The sequence below is a fragment of the Lissotriton helveticus genome, chromosome 12, assembly GCF_964261635.1.
Source record: "Lissotriton helveticus chromosome 12, aLisHel1.1, whole genome shotgun sequence".
Classification (NCBI taxonomy): Eukaryota; Metazoa; Chordata; class Amphibia; order Caudata; family Salamandridae; genus Lissotriton; species Lissotriton helveticus.
The window spans coordinates 850,481,500-850,499,443 of record NC_136073.1 but is presented as its reverse complement, the minus strand read 5'-3'; positions in this window follow the sequence as shown (position 1 = coordinate 850,499,443).

The following is a 17,944-nucleotide window of genomic DNA, read 5'->3' as shown; positions in this document are numbered from 1 at the left end:
GTAAGTAACGCAGTTCCTATGTTAACTGAAATGTGGGAGGTAGGACAGGCGGAGGTCCATACATGGGGTCTAGACAAGGCTTGTAAAATACACGAGGAGTTAACTGCAAAATTGATCGATGTATTCTACCCAGTGTCGCTACCGAGGGAAAACAAACGTCGCAAATGCTCCTGGTTTAACACTAATTGTCGTAAAGCCAAACATGTTCTTCTGGATGCGGTGAAGGCGAAGGACAGGCCACAAATTATTCTCGCCAGGGCTAGGTATAAAGGGACCATCCAGCAGGAAAAGAAAAACTGGGAATTAGATAGGTGGGAAGCCCTTAGGACGGCCCTGAACGACAAAGATTTGAAATCGTTCTGGGCAATAGTAAGTTCAGGGGACAGGGAAGGACGACCTGCCATAGAGCCTAACATAGCACCCTAAGTTTGGGAGACGCATTTTGGGTCACTGTATGAGGGGGAGGATGGTGTAGTTGTTATCATTGGCTTTCAGAGCTCACCCTTGGAGTTCCAACAGGAAGGGATGTGGGAGATCACCATGACTGAAGTGGGAAGTGCTATCAACAATCTGCATTGTAATAAAGCCCCAGGTCTAGATAAACTTCCTGGGGACATGTTCCGGAAGGAACACCAAATGTGGGTCACTTACCTGTGTGCCCTATTTAATCCTATTTTGAAGGGCATGGATCCCCCCGAAACTTGGCGTGGCGCAGAGATAGTGATCATGTTCAAAAAAGGCTGCCCTCTTCTACCATCAAATTATAGACCCATCAGTTTAATTGACATCACCCAAAAACAGATGGGACGGGTGCTTTTGGACCGTTTACAGGGTTGGATAGAGGAGGAGGAAATCCTAAGTCCCTATCAGGCCGGCTTCAGAACAAATATGTCAACCGTAGACGAGATTTTCAGACTACAACAAATTTTCTGGAAAACGGTGATAATAGAGGGTGGCAGCCTCTAATATTTGTTGATCTGAAGTTGGCCTTCGACCATGTACCCAGGGAGAAACTCTGGAAAGTACTAAGTGACCTCAGGATTGCACAGTACCTTCTCAATGTGCTAGTGAGGCTTCGTTCAGGGAACTACGCACAAGTAAGATGTGGAAAACACGGGGTACTCTCTGCACGTTTCCACGTCAAAAAGGGGGTACGTCAGGGATGCGTTCTCGCCCCTACTCTATTTTGTCTCTATATCAATGGGCTCATAGACCACCTTAATAACATCAAGGATAATGATGCCCCCAAGCTAGTCTCGGGGAAGGTTCCCGCGCTGATGTTTGCGGATGATACCCTGCTACTGTCCAAATCGCCAATGGGCATACAACGCACTCTCAATGGCTTTGCAGAGTTTTGTAATATGAGGGGCTTGGAGATCAACCTAACTAAGACCACATATGTGGTCCTAAATCCCCCTAAAACCACTTGTCCAAATCCTTCCTTAAATGGCACACTTCTGGAAAGGGTGATGATATTTGAGTATCTGGGTATTCATCTATCAGAGCACTTTGAGTGGGAGTCCCAGATGGCCAAGGCAAAACTTAGATTAACTCAGACTGTGAGTGGGATTATGAAATTGCAGAGAACCTCTACATTCGAGCCAGCTGCCCCTGTTGTGGAAATATAAAAAGCCCAAGCAAGGGGGGGCACTCTATATGGGGCGGAACTGTGGGGCACTGCTCTTCCTCTCATTTCATGAAAGTGGAGAACAACTTCATGAGGCAGCTACTGGGCCTTCCCCCTAGTTCCTCTCCGTATGGACATGGACTTGAGGTTTATCGACGAAGAGATTGCCCTTAGGCCTATTACATTCTGGCGCCAGGTGTGGGTGACTCCGGAGTTGTCCTTCTATAAAGCCAAGCTCAAGGAGATCCTGTCTAGTCCAACTACTAAGAAAATACCGTGGGTCTGCCACATAAGGGATCTCTTTGCTAGGCTAGGCTAGGCAGGAAGGACCACTGGAAAACCCCTGAGATTTCATGCCTACTGACATCCAGGCTGGATCTAGTGCAACACTATAGGCAATCCAACTTAATGTCCCTATAGGAAAGTACTACTGGCGGTCGGATTACAGCAGAATTCCTACTAGTAAAGAATGTATATAGAAAAAAATATTTCCTGGATGTGATCTATCCCCCACTGGCCAGGAAACTGTATTTGCAATTTATATTAGGGAACCTTCCACTAATGTGCCATACCAGCAAATGGGCTATAGAGAACGTGGGAGATTGTCCTGCGTGCAATTACAGGGTAGAGTCGGTAATCCATGTATTGTTTTTCTGCCCTGCATACCACCTGCCTCGCAAATGCTGGTTAATTCAAATATGTAGAAACCTAGGGTTTGGGCGTTGCTCAGAGGCCTAAAATACGATACCCACCCTCCAATCGTATTCACTGTATCACGTTTTTTTAAACACCATGTGGCACACCCGGTGGGGCTTCCTAAAGTAATATCCTGGGAAGTACTACGTAATGAAATTGTAAAAGGTCATAACAGGGTTTAGCAAATAGGGTACATTGTCTCAGCTTTTTGTTTTACTCATTGTTTTTGTCTGTGAAAATTTGAGTCTGCCATTAACCTAATTAGTTGCTTTTTTATTGATACTGGAGGATGCCATCTTAATAATCTGCGTGACTGTAGATATACGATTGCGAGTGTACATACTTTTAATTTCTTTTAATGTCTGTTGTGTTTTTGTAACAATGTACAGCCAGTGGCTGAAATAAAGTTATCGACTAACTGTATACCAATAGCCAATTGTGGATGTACAGAAGTATTTACATGGGCAATTTAGGGAGAAAGCCCAATGACTGGGGTCCTGAATAGCAGGATCCCAGTCAGATTAGTCAAAAACATAGTAACCCCAAGCAACAAGTGGGTGTAACCATGAAAGCAGATCATACTTTCTTAAACAACCCCCCTCCCTCAAACGAAAGGAGATGAGGCTAACCTTGCCTAGTTGACTCTTCATTTTCTAAGTGGAAATATCTGGAGAGTCCATCTGCGTTGCCATGGTTACTCCCAGGTCTATGTTTCACAGGAAAGTCTGTAGGGAAATGGACCACCTCAAAAGTTTGGGATTTTCATCCTTAATTTGTTTAAGCCATGAGAAGGGCTTATGGTTGATCTGAAAAATGAAGTGAGTACCAAACAGGTATGGCCTCAACTTCTACAAGGCGCAGACCACAGCTAATGCCTAATAGCTGACCAGCGTTTCTCCCTGGGGGTCAACCTTCTGCTTATAAAAGCAACTGGTTGGTCTTGGCCATCTGCATTAAGTTGTGATAGAACTGCACCTACCCTTATCTCACAAGCATCTTTCTGGACAATGAAGGTTTTGGAGTGATCAGGACTTTGCAGAATGGGAGCTGAGCACATGGCCTGCTTCAGGTCATCAAATGCCTTCTGACAGCTAACGGTCCACTGAACTTTCTTAGGCATCCTTTCGGAGGTGAGATCATTAAGGGGTGTCACTATGGATCACTAGCCTTTAACACACCAGGTGGTTTGACTGGGAGTCAGAGAAAAGAGATTAGGAAACTGAGATCCTGTCTACAATCAGCTTGCTGTTGCTCAGTAAGGCTGCCTGCCAAGGCTACTCCATCAACGGACCCATCAACAGGGTCCTAAGAGAGGCGATCAGGGAGAGGGTCATGCTCTTGCTCCTGTCCCTCATCAGCAGCCATAAGCAAGCTCATATCAGCCTTGTCAATGAAAGGCTTTAGGCAGTTCACATGAAGTACTCTGTGAGGACTTCTTTGAGTGCCTAGGTGACCTCACCCTTTTTCTCAAGGATAGTGTGGGGGCCACTCCACTTGCCTTGGAGAGCTGCTGGGGCCACAGGTTCCAATACCCATACTTTCTTTCCTGGTTGGTAAACAGTCAGCACAGCCTTTTGGTAATCCCAAGCTTTCTGAAGCTCCTGGCTGGCCTCAAGTTTTTTACTGGCCTTCTTCATGTACTCAGCCATACAAGAACACAGGCCAAGTACATAGACCACTATGTCAAGTTGAGAGGCTGTTCCCATCCCTCCTTAACCAAACACAATTGATTCCAAACTGGATGTCTAAACAGAGGTTCAAATGGACTGTAGCCCACCCCCTTCTGGGGAACAACTCTGTAGGCAAAGAGAAGGCAGGGTAGTAAGACATCCCATGTTCGCCTCAGCTTTTCTGGGAGTCCCATGATCATACCCTTTAGGGTCTTATGGAAACTTTCAACAAGCCCATCGCACTGTGGATTATAGGGTGTAATAAACTTGTAGTTTACACCCCATACTCCATCCACATAGCAGTGATGTAGCTAGACATTAAGTAGGTATCTCGGACTGACAAGACCTCCTTAGAAAGCCCAACTCTGGAAAAGACTCCTAGGAGGGCCCTAACCACCACAGGAGCTGTATTGGTCCTGAGTGGAATAGCTTCTGGATGCCTAGTGGCACGGTCCAGCACCACTAGCATGTAACTATGTCCTGAGGCAGTTGGGTTTAAGGGGCCTACAATGTATATTCCTATCCTCTCAAAGGGAACCCCAACCACAGGAAGTCAAAAATAAGGAGGTCTTTGTAGTGTTGGCAAGTGACACAGGAGCAAAAAAACTCTGGTATCTTCAGACAAGTGAGGCCAGTGAAAGTGAGGGACAAGCCTGTCCCAAGTCCCCGAGTCTTGCTTTGCCCTAGATGTCCTCCTAAGGGAATGGCATGTGCAAGGGACAATAGAAAACCCCTGAATGTCTAAGGTAAGACCAACCTCCTAGTGGCACCAGGCGTGGGGTCTCTACACTCAGAAAATAGGAGCCTAACACCTAGATTCATCAATGTCCCGTTTTGCGAGTCCTTAATAGCGATTATTAAGGAATCGCTATTAAAGACTCACAAAACGGGATTCATGAAGAAATCGCAAAAATAATTGCGATTTCTACATGTTCCTTATTTGCAATGAGCAAATTGCTAATCGCAAATAAGGAATAACTCCCCATTCATTCCTATGGAAAGGCCCATAGGAATGAATGGGGAGTTATTTCTTATTTGCAATTAGCAATTTGCTAATCGCAAATAAGTATACGATTTCAAGGGTGCCAGGGGTGTCCAAAGGACACCCTGTAGCACCCCTGAAATGAAAATGTAGACTGATGTTGCGCACACACATGTCCAAAGGACATGTGTGTGTGTAACATCCAACTTAGAAAAATGCACTAAAGTGCATTTTTCTAAGTTTTCGCTATTTACCACGAAGTCAGACTTCGCGGTAAATAGCGGCCAAAAATAGCGAATTCGCAATTCAGAAATGGATCATGAATAGCATTTAAGGAATCTCTAATTGAGATTCCTTAAATGCGATCGCAATTTGAAAAATCGCAATTATTTGTGATTTTTCAAATTGCGAGTACATGACCCATTGATGAATCTCAAATGCCATTTTTGCGGGCGCAAACGGCCGAATTTTGCGATTCGCACCGTTTGCGCTCGCAAAAATGCTTGATGAATCTACCTGAATCTTCCCAATAGATCTTATGGGACCCATTGACATTCCCTGCCTCCTCAGCAGCAGTTTGCTGTCTGAGCTGTTCAAGAGAGGGGCAGGTTTTCTGCTCCAGACTCAAGTCTGCCCTGGAAGGGCCCCTTGCCCCCAAGAACTTCGCTGTGTCAGGCCCAAGTTCCTCTGGGACAGTTACCTCACAGGGGATGAAGTCATCTCCCTTAGGGGACTGATTTTCACGGGGAGTCTGAGAGGAGGATACATCCTTACCCTTCCTGCTCATTCCATTAGGAGCTAGCTGGTCCATTCTTCCAGGATCTAGAGCTCTCTCCATGCTTAACTGTTTGGCCTGAGCCCTGGTAACGGCAAAGGCACTGGCAGAGATTAGCAAAATCTCTGCATGTGTCCTGAAATCCACTTTAGACTAGGCTGATGTTTCTAAATCAGTGCCAAACAGACAGTCCACAGGTAGGTCTGGGGAACCCACAACTCTTTTAGAGCCAGTTACCCCTCCCCAGCTGAAATTCACAACTGCCAAGTTCAGACATTGCTTGAATTGGTCACTTGGTACATTTGACCAAGTATGATCTGTTCAGGAGACACAAGTTTCTTTGTCAGCATAGTGACACTTGCCCCTGTGTCCCCCTATGCACAGCTTCTTGACCATTAATCAGGAGCTGCTGTCTGACTTTCCCAAGTTAGGACTTTCAAGTAAAGTGGTAAGCTCCATGCCACTGTCACAGACAACCACATCCTGAGTGGGTGTTCTGACAAAGCCATAACCCATTTCAGAACCAACGATTAACCTTACTAATCTCTTGGATGCACTACTACTATGTGTACTGGTGCTAGGGGCATTATTTGCTTTAGGAGCAGTAGTAGTAGTTTCCTTGGTGCCAGATTTAGAGCAATTGGCATGTTTTGCTCCATGGCCTTTCTCCTTACACAGGTAACACCGGGTGGCTAGCCTAAGGAAGAGAAGGTTTGGGACCCATCCCCCAGAGGAAGACTTTTGGTGACTTTGTGAAGACTCTTTTTTGTCTTTACCTTTCTTTCCACCCTTCTCTTGGGCCTTAGAAGTATCTAGCTTCTTCTGGTCACCACCACCATGAGATGTTTGCTTGACCCTGGTGCGAACCCATTTGTCTGCCTTCTTTCCCAATTCTTGAGGAGAGGTCAGATCAGAGTCCACCAGGTACTGGTGCAGTTGCTGATTTTGACAATTATTAAGGATGTGCTCCCTCATCAATAAATGTTACAGTCCCTGATAGTCATGTTCATTACTTCCATGAAGCCAGCCTCCTAGAGCCTTAACAGCACGGTCTACAAAATCAACCCAGTCTTGGTTGTGTGCCTTCTGTGTGTCCCTAAACGTAACCCTGTACTGTTCAGTAGTTATATCAAACTCATCTATGAGGGCACTCTTCAAGACGGAGTAGTTGTCAGCATCTTCCTCCCTGACAGTGAGAACTTTGTCTCTCCCTTTATTTGCAGAGAAGAGCCACAGGATAGCTGCCCACTGCCTTTGAGGGACCTTTTGAACTTTACAGACCCTTTCCAAAGCAGTGATCAATTTATGGATAGCACCCCCCCCCCCTCCTGGTAAAGAAGGACTAGCCTGCTCAGGTCCAAGTATCAAAGGAATTCTCCCTGACCCTAGGTTCGCTAGTGCTGCCACCATGGGGCCCTAGTCTCACATTTTTCCTAGCCCCTTTTTTAAATCAAGGCCCAACTGCTCCTTCTTGAGCTTAGCTCTCTCAAGCTTGAGCAGGTGGTATTCCCTTTCTAAGGAGTCCTTACTCTGACTAGAGATGGTGTTCCCTATGGAATGATTAGAGGCATTGGATTTGACAGAGGAGGACCTAGACCTACCCTGTACTCTTTACACCCTCCCAGGAGGAATTAACGGGGGCCTACCTCTAGGGACTCCCTCTGTACTATTCCTTGGGGGATTAGAGTTCACCAATGAGGGGTCATCAGACTCCGCCTGGTCATGCTCAGAAGTGGGTCATTGAAGTGAGCCACCCCTAACCCTTCTTCATGAGGCCCACCCACCCCAGACGTTTCCTGCTCTTCTGGCCTCTGGGGAGTCTGGAGGTCATACTACAGGAGCATCTCTAAGGGTTTCTCAGTGTTAGGGTTGCTACCTGTCTTTACCTTCCTGGATGCAGGTATGGTCCTGAGTTCCTGGAACTTAAGACCACTGTATATAGAGGGTTGGGATCCACTGGCTTCCCTAACTAAAGACATAATAAACTAGATGTAGTGTGGTGTTGCACCTACCTACCCTAGTGAGACTAGACTCCCAAAGATTGGAGAAAGGGTTGTGCTAGACCCTTAACTGCCAATCCAAAAGTTCAGTAGAACTTACTAATTACAACAAGCATTTGCAATGCAATAGGTCTCGCATTAGGAAACTTTTTGCTATGGTATTGTAAATGACAATTTTTTTAATTTATGTGTTGGTTTTGAAAATAGCGAAATTAATAGCTTTGTCATTTGCAATGCCAATACTTTTAACTTTCGCAAATGTGACACCTATAGCATTTGTAATGCAATATGTGTTGTATTTACGTGACTTAGATGTATTGATATTACAAATAAATATTGCTTTTAATTTTTTTAAATAATTAATACTTAAATAAAAGTTATTGTAATTTATAATGGCAATAGCTTAAACTTTTGTAAATAACTTTTGTGAAGATTATGTTCAGTGTATTTTATTGTGACGAAAATCCAAGAACAAAACTGAAATATCATCATCTTTTTGTGACATTTGTAATGAAGCTTGAAACATCGAGAGAACATATTTGAACCAGTTGTTGTTGAATGGTTGCACAGATTGATGCTGTTGTGGTGGGGACGAGTGATGCTGTGGCATTCAGTGATGCTGTGGTAGCGCATAGTGATGTTGTGGTGCCCCTGAGTGATACTGTGGTGGTGCTGAGTGATGCTGTGGTGATGCGATAGATAGTGAGGGCGATAGATAGAGGGAGGGTGAAAGATAGATAGAGGGAGGGCGAAAGATAGATAGAGGGAGGGCGAGAGATAGAGGGAGGGAGGGCGAGAGATAGAGGGAGGGCGAGAGATAAAGGGAGGGCGAGAGAGAGAGAAGGAGGAAGAGAGATAGAGGGAGGGCGAGAGATAGTGGGAGGGCGAGAGTGGGCGAGGGATGGAGTGTGGGCGAGGGATGGAGTGTGGGCCGAGGGATGGAGTGTGGGGCGGGGAGGGATGGAGTGTGGGGCGGGGGAGGGATGGAGTGTGGGGCGGGGGAGGGATGGAGTGTGGGGCGGGGGAGGGATGGAGTGTGGGGCGGGGAGGGATGGATGGAGTCGGGGGAATGGATGGATGGATGGATGGAGTGGGGGATGGATGGATGAGTGGGGGGAATGGATGGATGGAGTGGGATGGATGGATGGAGTGGGATGGATGGAGTGGGGGGATGGATAGATGGATGATGGAGTGGGATGGATGGAGTGGGGGGATGGATGGATGGAGTGGGGGGATGGATGGATGGAGTGGGGGGGATGGATGGATGAAGTGGGATGGATGGATGGAGTGGGGGAAGGATGGATGGATGGAGTGGGATGGATGGAGTGGGGGGATGGATGGAGGGGGAATGGATGGAGGGGGGATGGATGGAGGGGGGATGGATGGAGTTGGGGGATGGATGAATGGAGTGGGGGGATGGATGAATGGAGTGGGGGGATGGATGTATGGAGTGGGGGGATGGATGGAGTGGGGGGATGGATGGATGGTGTGGGGGGATGGATGGAGTGGGAGGATGGATGGATGGATGGAGTGGGGGGATGGATGGAGTGGGGGGGTAGATGGATGGAAGGATGGAGTGGGGGATGAAAGGATGGAATGGGGGATGGATGGAAGGATGGAGTGGGAGATGGAAGGATGGAGTGGGAGATGGATGCATGGAGTGAGGGGATGGATGGATGGAGTGGGGTGGTGAATGGATGGATGGATGGAGTGGAGGGGATGGATGGATGGATGGAGTGGGGGATGGATGGATGGAGTGGGGGGAATGAATGGATGGATGGAGTGGGATGGATGGATGGAGTGGGATGGATGGATGGAGTGGGGGGTAGATGGATAGATGGATGTAGTGGGGGGTGAATGGATGGATGGAGTGGGGGGATGGATGGATGGAGTGGGGGGATGGAGTGGGGGGTGGATGGATAGATGGAGTGGGATGGATGGATGGAGTGGGGGATGGATGGATGGATGGAGGGGATGAATGGATGGATGGAGTGGGGGGATGGATGGATGGAGTGGGGGTTGGATGGATGGAGTGGGGGGAATGGATGGATGGAGTGGGGGGATGGATGGATGGAGTGGGGGGTGAATGGATGGATGGATGGAGTGGGGGATGGATGGATGGATGGAGTGGGGGGATGGATGGATAGAGTGGGATGGATGGAGTGGGATGGATGGATGGAGTGAGGGATGGATGGATGGATGGATGGAGTGGGGGGATGTATGGAGGGGGGATGGATGGAGGGGGGATGGATGGAGTGGGGGGATGGATGAATGGAGTGGGGGGATGGATGTATGGAGTGGGGGGGTGGATGGATGGAGTGGGGGGATGGATGGATGGTGTGGGGGGATGGATGGATGGAGTGGGAGGATGGATGGAGTGGGGGGATGGATGGAGTGGGGGGTGGATGGATGGAAGGATGGAGTGGAGGATGGAAGGATGGAATGGGGGATGGATGGAAGGATGGAGTGGGAGATGGATGCATGGAGTGAGGGGATGGATGGATGGAGTGGGGTGGTGGATGGATGGAGTGGAGGGGATGGGTGGAGGGGATGGATGGATGGAGTGGGGGGATGGATGGATGGAGTGGGATGGATGGATGGAGTGAGATGGATGGATGGAGTGGGATGGATGAGTGGGGGGATGGATGGATGGAGTGGGGGTGAATGGATGGATGGATGGAGTGGGGGATGGATGGATAGATGGAGTGGTATGGATGGATGGAGTGAGATGGATGGATGGAGTGGGATGGATGAGTGGGGGGATGGATGGATGGAGTGGGGGTGAATGGATGGATGGATGGATGGATGGAGTGGGGGATGGATGGATGGATGGAGTGGGGGGATGGATGGATAGAGTGGGATGGATGGAGTGGGATGGATGGATGGAGTGGGGGATGGATGGATGTATGGAGTGGGGGGATGGATGGAGTGGGAGGATGGATGGATGGATGGAGTGGGGGGATGGATGGAGTGGGGGATGGATGGAAGGATGGAGTGGGAGATGGATGCATGGAGTGAGGGGATGGATGGATGGAGTGGGGTGGTGAATGGATGGATGGATGGAGTGGAGGGGATGGGTGGAGGGGATGGATGGATGGAGTGGGGGGATGGATGGAGTGGGGGGATGGAGTGGGGGGGTGGATGGATAGATGGAGTGGGATGGATGGATGGAGTGGGGGGTGGATGGATGGAGTGGGGGGGATGGATGGAGTGGGGGGATGGATGGAGTGGGGGGATGGATGGAGTGGGGATGGATGGATGGAGGGGGGGATGGATGGAGTGGGGGGGTGGATGGATGGAAGGATGGAGTGGGGGGATGGATGGAAGGATGGAATAGGGGATGGATGCACGGAGTGGGGGGATGCACGGAGTGGGGGGATGGATGGAGTGGGGTGGTGAATGGATGGATGGAGTGGGGGATGGATAGATGGATGGATGGAGTGGGGGATGGCTGGATGGAGTGGGGGGATGGAGTGGGGGGATGGATGGAGCGGGGGATGGATGGATGGGGGATGGAGTGGAGGGGATGGATGGGTGGAGGGGATGGATGGAGTGGGGGGAATGGATGGATGGAGTGGGGGGATGTATGGATGGATTCGGAACCGCCGGACCTATCGGAGGTCAGACTGTGGAAAAAAACTCGGAGAAAAAGGACCATCGGGAAGGGGCTGAGAGGCAGGTGCATTCCCGGGCCCCTGGGGGCCCCGGCGGGCGGGCCCGGGTGCTGCCTGGCCCCGTCTCAGCATGGCCAGACCTCACGGGGGCCTGCCTGAGCAAACTCGGAGGAAAAGGCCCATCGGCAAGGGGGCTAAGCAGCAGGTGCGTACCCAGGCCCCTGGGGGCCCCGGCGGGAGGGCCCGGGTCCTGCCTTCCCCTGATTCAGAATCGCCAGACCACACGGAGGTCTGACTGACCCTCTCCCTAGTAATCCGGAGGAAAATTACCCCCCTTTCTTGTAATCCGTGCACTAGAGGTGACAGAGGGGACCCAAGGCGCGAAAGTACCCGACCTCCTGGAGCCCTCGCTGGGATCCGGGAGGCAAATGGCACCTCATCGGGACTTCCAGGGAAGTTCGGCCATCTGGTCGCCCCCATTGGAAAGCATTGCGGGCGACCAGATGGCCGAGGCGATCCGGGAGACCAGATGGCCGAGGGGATCCTGGAGACCAGATGGCCGAGGGGATCCGGGAGACCAGATGGCCGAGGGGATCCGGGCGACCAGATGGCCGGGCACGAAAGGGACGCCATCCGGTCGCCCCGTGCCCCCACGAAGGAGGGAGCGGGCGCCCGGGGCATGGCGGGCCGGAGGCCCGGGGCCCCAGCCGGGCCACAGCCATGGAGGCTGCCAGGGGCCGGCGGGCCCTCCGACCCGGGGCCCGCTTACACCTTGACAAGCAGGGGAGGCCTGCAAGGGACCGACGGACCCCTGTCCTGGGCCCTGGGTGGAGCGGCAGCCCGGGGGACCGGGCCCAGGGCCGGAGCGCCCGACCCGGGGCCCCGACCGGGCCCCTGGACCCAGCCGGGGCTCCCAGGCCCGGAGGCACAGGGGAAGCCTCCCCGGGCCCGCCGGACCCCGTCCCGGGCACCCTGCCCCGCGGCAGGACCCAGGACGGAGCCCGGGGTGGGGAGGCCACCCTCCCCCGGGGCCCTCAGGGGCCCCGGATGGAGCTCCTGAACACAGACAAGCAAGGGGAGGCTCCCCGGGCACATCGGAACCCCTTTCCGGGCCCTTGGCAGTGCGGCAGGCTGGGAGACAGGGCCCAGGGCCTGAGCACCCGACCCGGGGCCCGCCCGGGCCCCTGGACCCAGCCGGGGCTCCCAAGCCCGGAGGCGCATGGGACGCCTCCCCGGTCCCTCCGGACCCCGTCCCGGGCACCCTGCCACGCAGCAGGACCAAGGACAGAGCCCGGGGTGGGGAGGCCGCCCTCCCCGGGCCCTCAGGGGCCCTAGCCACTGCTCCTGAACCCAGCCAAGCAAGGGGAGGCTCCCCGGGCACACCGGAACCCCTTCCCGGGCCCTTGGCAGTGCGGCAGGCTGGGAGACAGGGCCCAGGGCCGGAGAAACCAACCCGGGGCCCGGCCGGGCCCCTGGACGCAGCCGGGGCTCCCAAGCCCGGAGGTGCATGGGACGCCTCCCCGGTCCCTCCGGACCCCGTCCCGGGCACCCTGCCACGCAGCAGGACCAAGGACAGAGCCCGGGGTGGGGAGGCCGCCCTCCCCGGGCCCTCAGGGGCCCTAGCCACTGCTCCTGAACCCAGCCAAGCAAGGGGAGGCTCCCCGGGCACATCGGAACCCCTTCCCGGGCCCTTGGCAGTGCGGCACGCTGGGAGACAGGGCCCAGGGCCGGAGAAACCGACCCGGGGCCCGGCCGGGCCCCTGGACGCAGCCGGGGCTCCCAAGCCCGGAGGTGCATGGGACGCCTCCCCGGTCCCTCCGGACCCCGTCCCGGGCACCCTGCCACGCAGCAGGACCAAGGACAGAGCCCGGGGTGGGGAGGCCACCCTCCCCGGGCCCTCAGGGGCCCTAGCCACTGCTCCTGAACCCCGCCAAGCAAGGGGAGGCTCCCCGGGCACACCGGAACCCCTTCCCGGGCCCTTGGCAGTGCGGCAGGCTGGGAGACAGGGCCCAGGGCCGGAGAAACCGACCCGGGGCCCGGCCGGGCCCCTGGACGCAGCCGGGGCTCCCAAGCCCGGAGGTGCATGGGACGCCTCCCCGGTCCCTCCGGACCCCGTCCCGGGCACCCTGCCACGCAGCAGGACCAAGGACAGAGCCCGGGGTGGGGAGGCCGCCCTCCCCGGGCCCTCAGGGGCCCTAGCCACTGCTCCTGAACCCAGCCAAGCAAGGGGAGGCTCCCCGGGCACATCGGAACCCCTTCCCGGGCCCTTGGCAGTGCGGCAGGCTGGGAGACAGGGCCCAGGGCCGGAGAAACCGACCCGGGGCCCGGCCGGGCCCCTGGACGCAGCCGGGGCTCCCAAGCCCGGAGGTGCATGGGACGCCTCCCCGGTCCCTCCGGACCCCGTCCCGGGCACCCTGCCACGCAGCAGGACCAAGGACAGAGCCCGGGGTGGGGAGGCCGCCCTCCCCGGGCCCTCAGGGGCCCTAGCCACTGCTCCTGAACCCAGCCAAGCAAGGGGAGGCTCCCCGGGCACACCGGAACCCCTTTCCGGGCCCTTGGCAGTGCGGCAGGCTGGGAGACAGGGCCCAGGGCCGGTGCACCCGACCCGGGGCCCGGCCGGGCCCCTGGACCCAGCCTGGGCTCCCAAGCCCGGAGGCGCAGGGGAAGCCTCCCCGGGCCCTCCAGGACCCCGTCCCGGGCACCCTGCCACGCAGCAGGACCAAGGACAGCGCCCGGGATGGGGAGGCCGCCCTCCCCTGGACCTCAGCCCTTCCATGTCAGCCCGGCAATCTGGTCGCCCCATTGGAAAGCATTGCGCGCTACTATTGCAAACACATTATCTACCGGACTTGCTCTAGATGGCGCTCCAACATAAGGAATGTACCAACACCTTCCCTACTGGAATCGTGACGAGCAGGAGCCGTCGTTAGCACTGAAGGGGCTAGTATATCAACACTTTCCCTCCTGTTGCGCAGGTTGGAGTTTGAAAAATAGATTGTATTATGCCTTTAGTTTGTGTGTCCTCTAGATCAAGTTGATCTACTGACTTGCGATGCCAAGGCATCTCGCTGTAAAGGAATGCGATGTCACAGCATGCATTTGTGCATTCGAATAGATGGCCGCCTATAACCCCTTCGCTGCGGCGGGTTTTCAAATGGGTTTGGGCATGGAGCTGCCCGGGACCCGTGGAGCCCGTCCTGGGCACTCTGACCTGCTGTTGGCCCGGGGGGAGGACTGCCCGGGACCCGTGGAGCCCGTCCTGGGCACTCTGACAAGCTGTTGGCCCGGGGAAGGGAGCCCCAGACGACCGGGACCCGTGGAGCCCGTCCTGGGCACTCCTGTATGCCGTTGGCCCGGGGAAGGGAGCCCCGGACGTCCGGGTCCCGTGGAACTCGTCCTGGGCACTCTGACATGCCGCTGGCCCGGGGAAGGGTGCCCCGGACGCCCGGGGCCCGTAGCCCGTCCTGGGCACTCTGACAAGCCGTTGGCCCGGGGAAGGGAGCCCTGGACGCCCGGGACCCGTGGAGCCCGTCCTGGGCACTCTGGAATGCTTTGGCCCGGGGAAGGGAGCCCCGGACGCCCGGGGGAGGACTGCCCGGGACCCGTGGAACTGGTCCTGGGCACTTTTACATGCCGTCGGCCTGGAGGTGGGTGCCCTGGACGCCCGGGGGAGGCCTGCCCGGGACCCGTGGAGCCCTTCCCGGGTACTTTGCCAATGCCGTTGGCCTCATGGAGATGGTTGCCCCGGACGCGTCCGGGGGAGGCCTGCGCGGGACCCATGGAGCCCGTCCTGGGCATTGAGCCATGCCGTTGGCCTGGAGATGGGAGCCCCGGACGCCCGGGGGAGGACTGCCCGGTACCCGTGGATCCCGTCCTGGGCTCTTTGACATGCCGTCGGCCTGGAGGTGGGAGCCCCGGACGCCCGGGAGCGGGCTGCCCGGGACCCATGGAGCCCGTCCTGGACACTTTGACATGCCGTCGGCCTGGAGGAGGGTGCCCGGGACGCCCGTGGGAAGCCTGGTCGGGACCCGTGGAGCCCTTCCCGGTTACTCTGCCATCCCGTTGGCCTCCTGGAGATGGGTGCCCCGGACGCCCGGGGGAGGTCTGTCCGGGGCCCATGGAGCCCGTCCTGGGCAGTGTGACATGCCGTCGGCCTGGAGGTGGGAGCCCCGGACGCCCGGGGGAGGGCTGCCCGGGACCCATGGAGCCCTTCCCGGTTACTCTGCCATCCCGTTGGCCTCCTGGAGATGGGTGCCCCGGACGCCCGGGGGAGGTCTGTCCGGGGCCCATGGAGCCCGTCCTGGGCAGTGTGACATGCCGTCGGCCTGGAGGTGGGAGCCCCGGACGCCCGGGGGAAGGCTGCCCGGGACCCGTGGAGCCCTTCCCGGTTACTCTGCCATCCCGTTGGCCTCCTGGAGATGGGTGCCCCGGACGCCCGGGGGGAGGTCTGTCCGGGGCCCATGGAGCCCGTCCTGGGCAGTGTGACATGCCGTCGGCCTGGAGGTGGGAGCCCCGGACGCCCGGGGGAAGGCTGCCCGGGACCCGTGGAGCCCTTCCCGGGTACTTTGCCATCCCGTTGGCCTCCTGGAGATGGGTGCCCCGGACGCCCGGGGGGGAGGTCTGTCCGGGGCCCATGGAGCCCGTCCTGGGCAGTGTGACATGCCGTCGGCCTGGAGGTGTGAGCCCCGGACGCCCGGGGGAAGGCTGCCCGGGACCCGTGGAGCCCTTCCCGGGTACTTTGCCATCCCATTGGCCTCCTGGAGATGGGTGCCCCGGACGCCCAGGGGCGGTCTGTCCGGGACACGTGGAGCCCGTCCTGGGCATTGAGCCATGCCGTTGGCCCGGAGAATGGAGCCCCCAGACGCCCGGGGGAGGTGTTGCCCAGGCATATCTCATCTGGTCCCCCGGGCAGAGAACCACCAGCCCTGGAGAGGTGTCCGGGCGCACCCTGCCCCTAGTAATCCGGAGGGAAATTACCCCCCTTTCTTGCAATCCGTGCACGCGAGGTGACAGAGGGGACCCAAGGCGTAAAAGAACCCGACCTCATGGAGCCCTAGCTGGGATCCGGGAGGCGAATGGCACCTCATCGGGACTTCCAGGGAAGCCCAGCCATCTGGTCGCCCCATTGGAAAGCATCGCGGGCGACCAGATGGCCGGGATCGAAAGGACTCCCAGCTCCCCATCCATCCCAAGCCTTCGCGGTGGGGTTCCTGACTTCCTGCCCACGCAAGGCAGGGCTCTTGGACCCCGGCTGGGCCTCAGGCGCAGGTTGGACCACCGGAGCTCCAGGGCCCGGACGACCTGGGGGGAGGAATGCCCGGGACCCGTGGAGCCCGTCCTGGGTACTTTGACATGCCGTCGGCCTGGAGGTGGGTGCCCCGGACGCCCGGGGGAAGCTGCCCGGGACCCATGGAGCCCGTCCTGGGTACTTTGACATTCCGTCGGCCTGGAGGTGGGAGCCCCGGATGCCCGGGGAGAGGTCTGCCCGGGACCCATGGAGCCCGTCCTGGGTACTTTGCCTATGCCGTTGGCCTCATGGAGACGGGTGTCCCAGACGCCCGGGGGAGGACTGTCCCAGACTCATGGAGCCCGTCCTGGGCACTTTGACATGCCGTCTGCCTGGAGGTGGGAGCCCCGGACGCCCGGGGGAGGGCTGCCCGGGACCCATGGAGCCCGACCCGGGCACGCTGCCATGCCGTCAGCCTGGATGGAGCCCCGGACGTCCGGGGTACGAGTGACCGGGACGCATGGAGCCCGTCCTGGGCACTTTTCCGTGCCTTCGGCCTGGAGCCCCCAGACACCCAGGGGAGGGCCACCGTGAAAACCATGGAGCCCGACCCGGGCACTCTGCCATACCGTCAGCCTAGATGGAGCCCCGGACGCCCAGGGGACGAATGCCCGGGACGCATGGAGCCCGTCCTGGGCACTTTTCCATGCATTCGGCCTGGAGCCCCCCAGACACCCAGGGGAGGACATCCCTGGAAACCATGGATCACGACCCGGGCACTCTGCCATGCCGTCAGCCTGGATGGAGCCCCGGACGCCCGGGGGATGAATGCCCGGGACGCATGGAGCCTGTCCTGGGCACTTTTCCATGCCGTCAGCCTGGATGGAGCCCCGGACGCCCGGGTGACGACTGCCCAGGAGCCATGGAGCCCGTCCTGGGCAATTTGACATGCGGTTGGCCTGGAGGAAGGAAGCCCCGGGTGGCCTAGGGAGGTGTTGCCCAGGCATAGCCCATCTGGTCCCCATGGCAGAGAACCGCCAGCCTCGGAGGGGTGTCCGGGCGTACCCTTCTCCCTAGTAATCTGGAGGAAAATTACCCCCTTTTCTTGTAATCTGTGCACGCGAGGTGACAGAGGGGACCCAAGGCGCGAATGTACCCGACCTCCTGGAGCCCTCGCTGGGATCCGGGCGGCGAATGGCACCTCATCGGGACTTCCAGGGAAGTTCGGCCATCTGGTCGCCCTTATAGGAAAGCGTTGCGGGCGACCAGATGCCCGAGGGGATCCGGGCGACCAGATGGCCGAGGGAATCTGGGCGATCAGATGGCTGGACACGGAAGTGAAGCCGCCTGGAC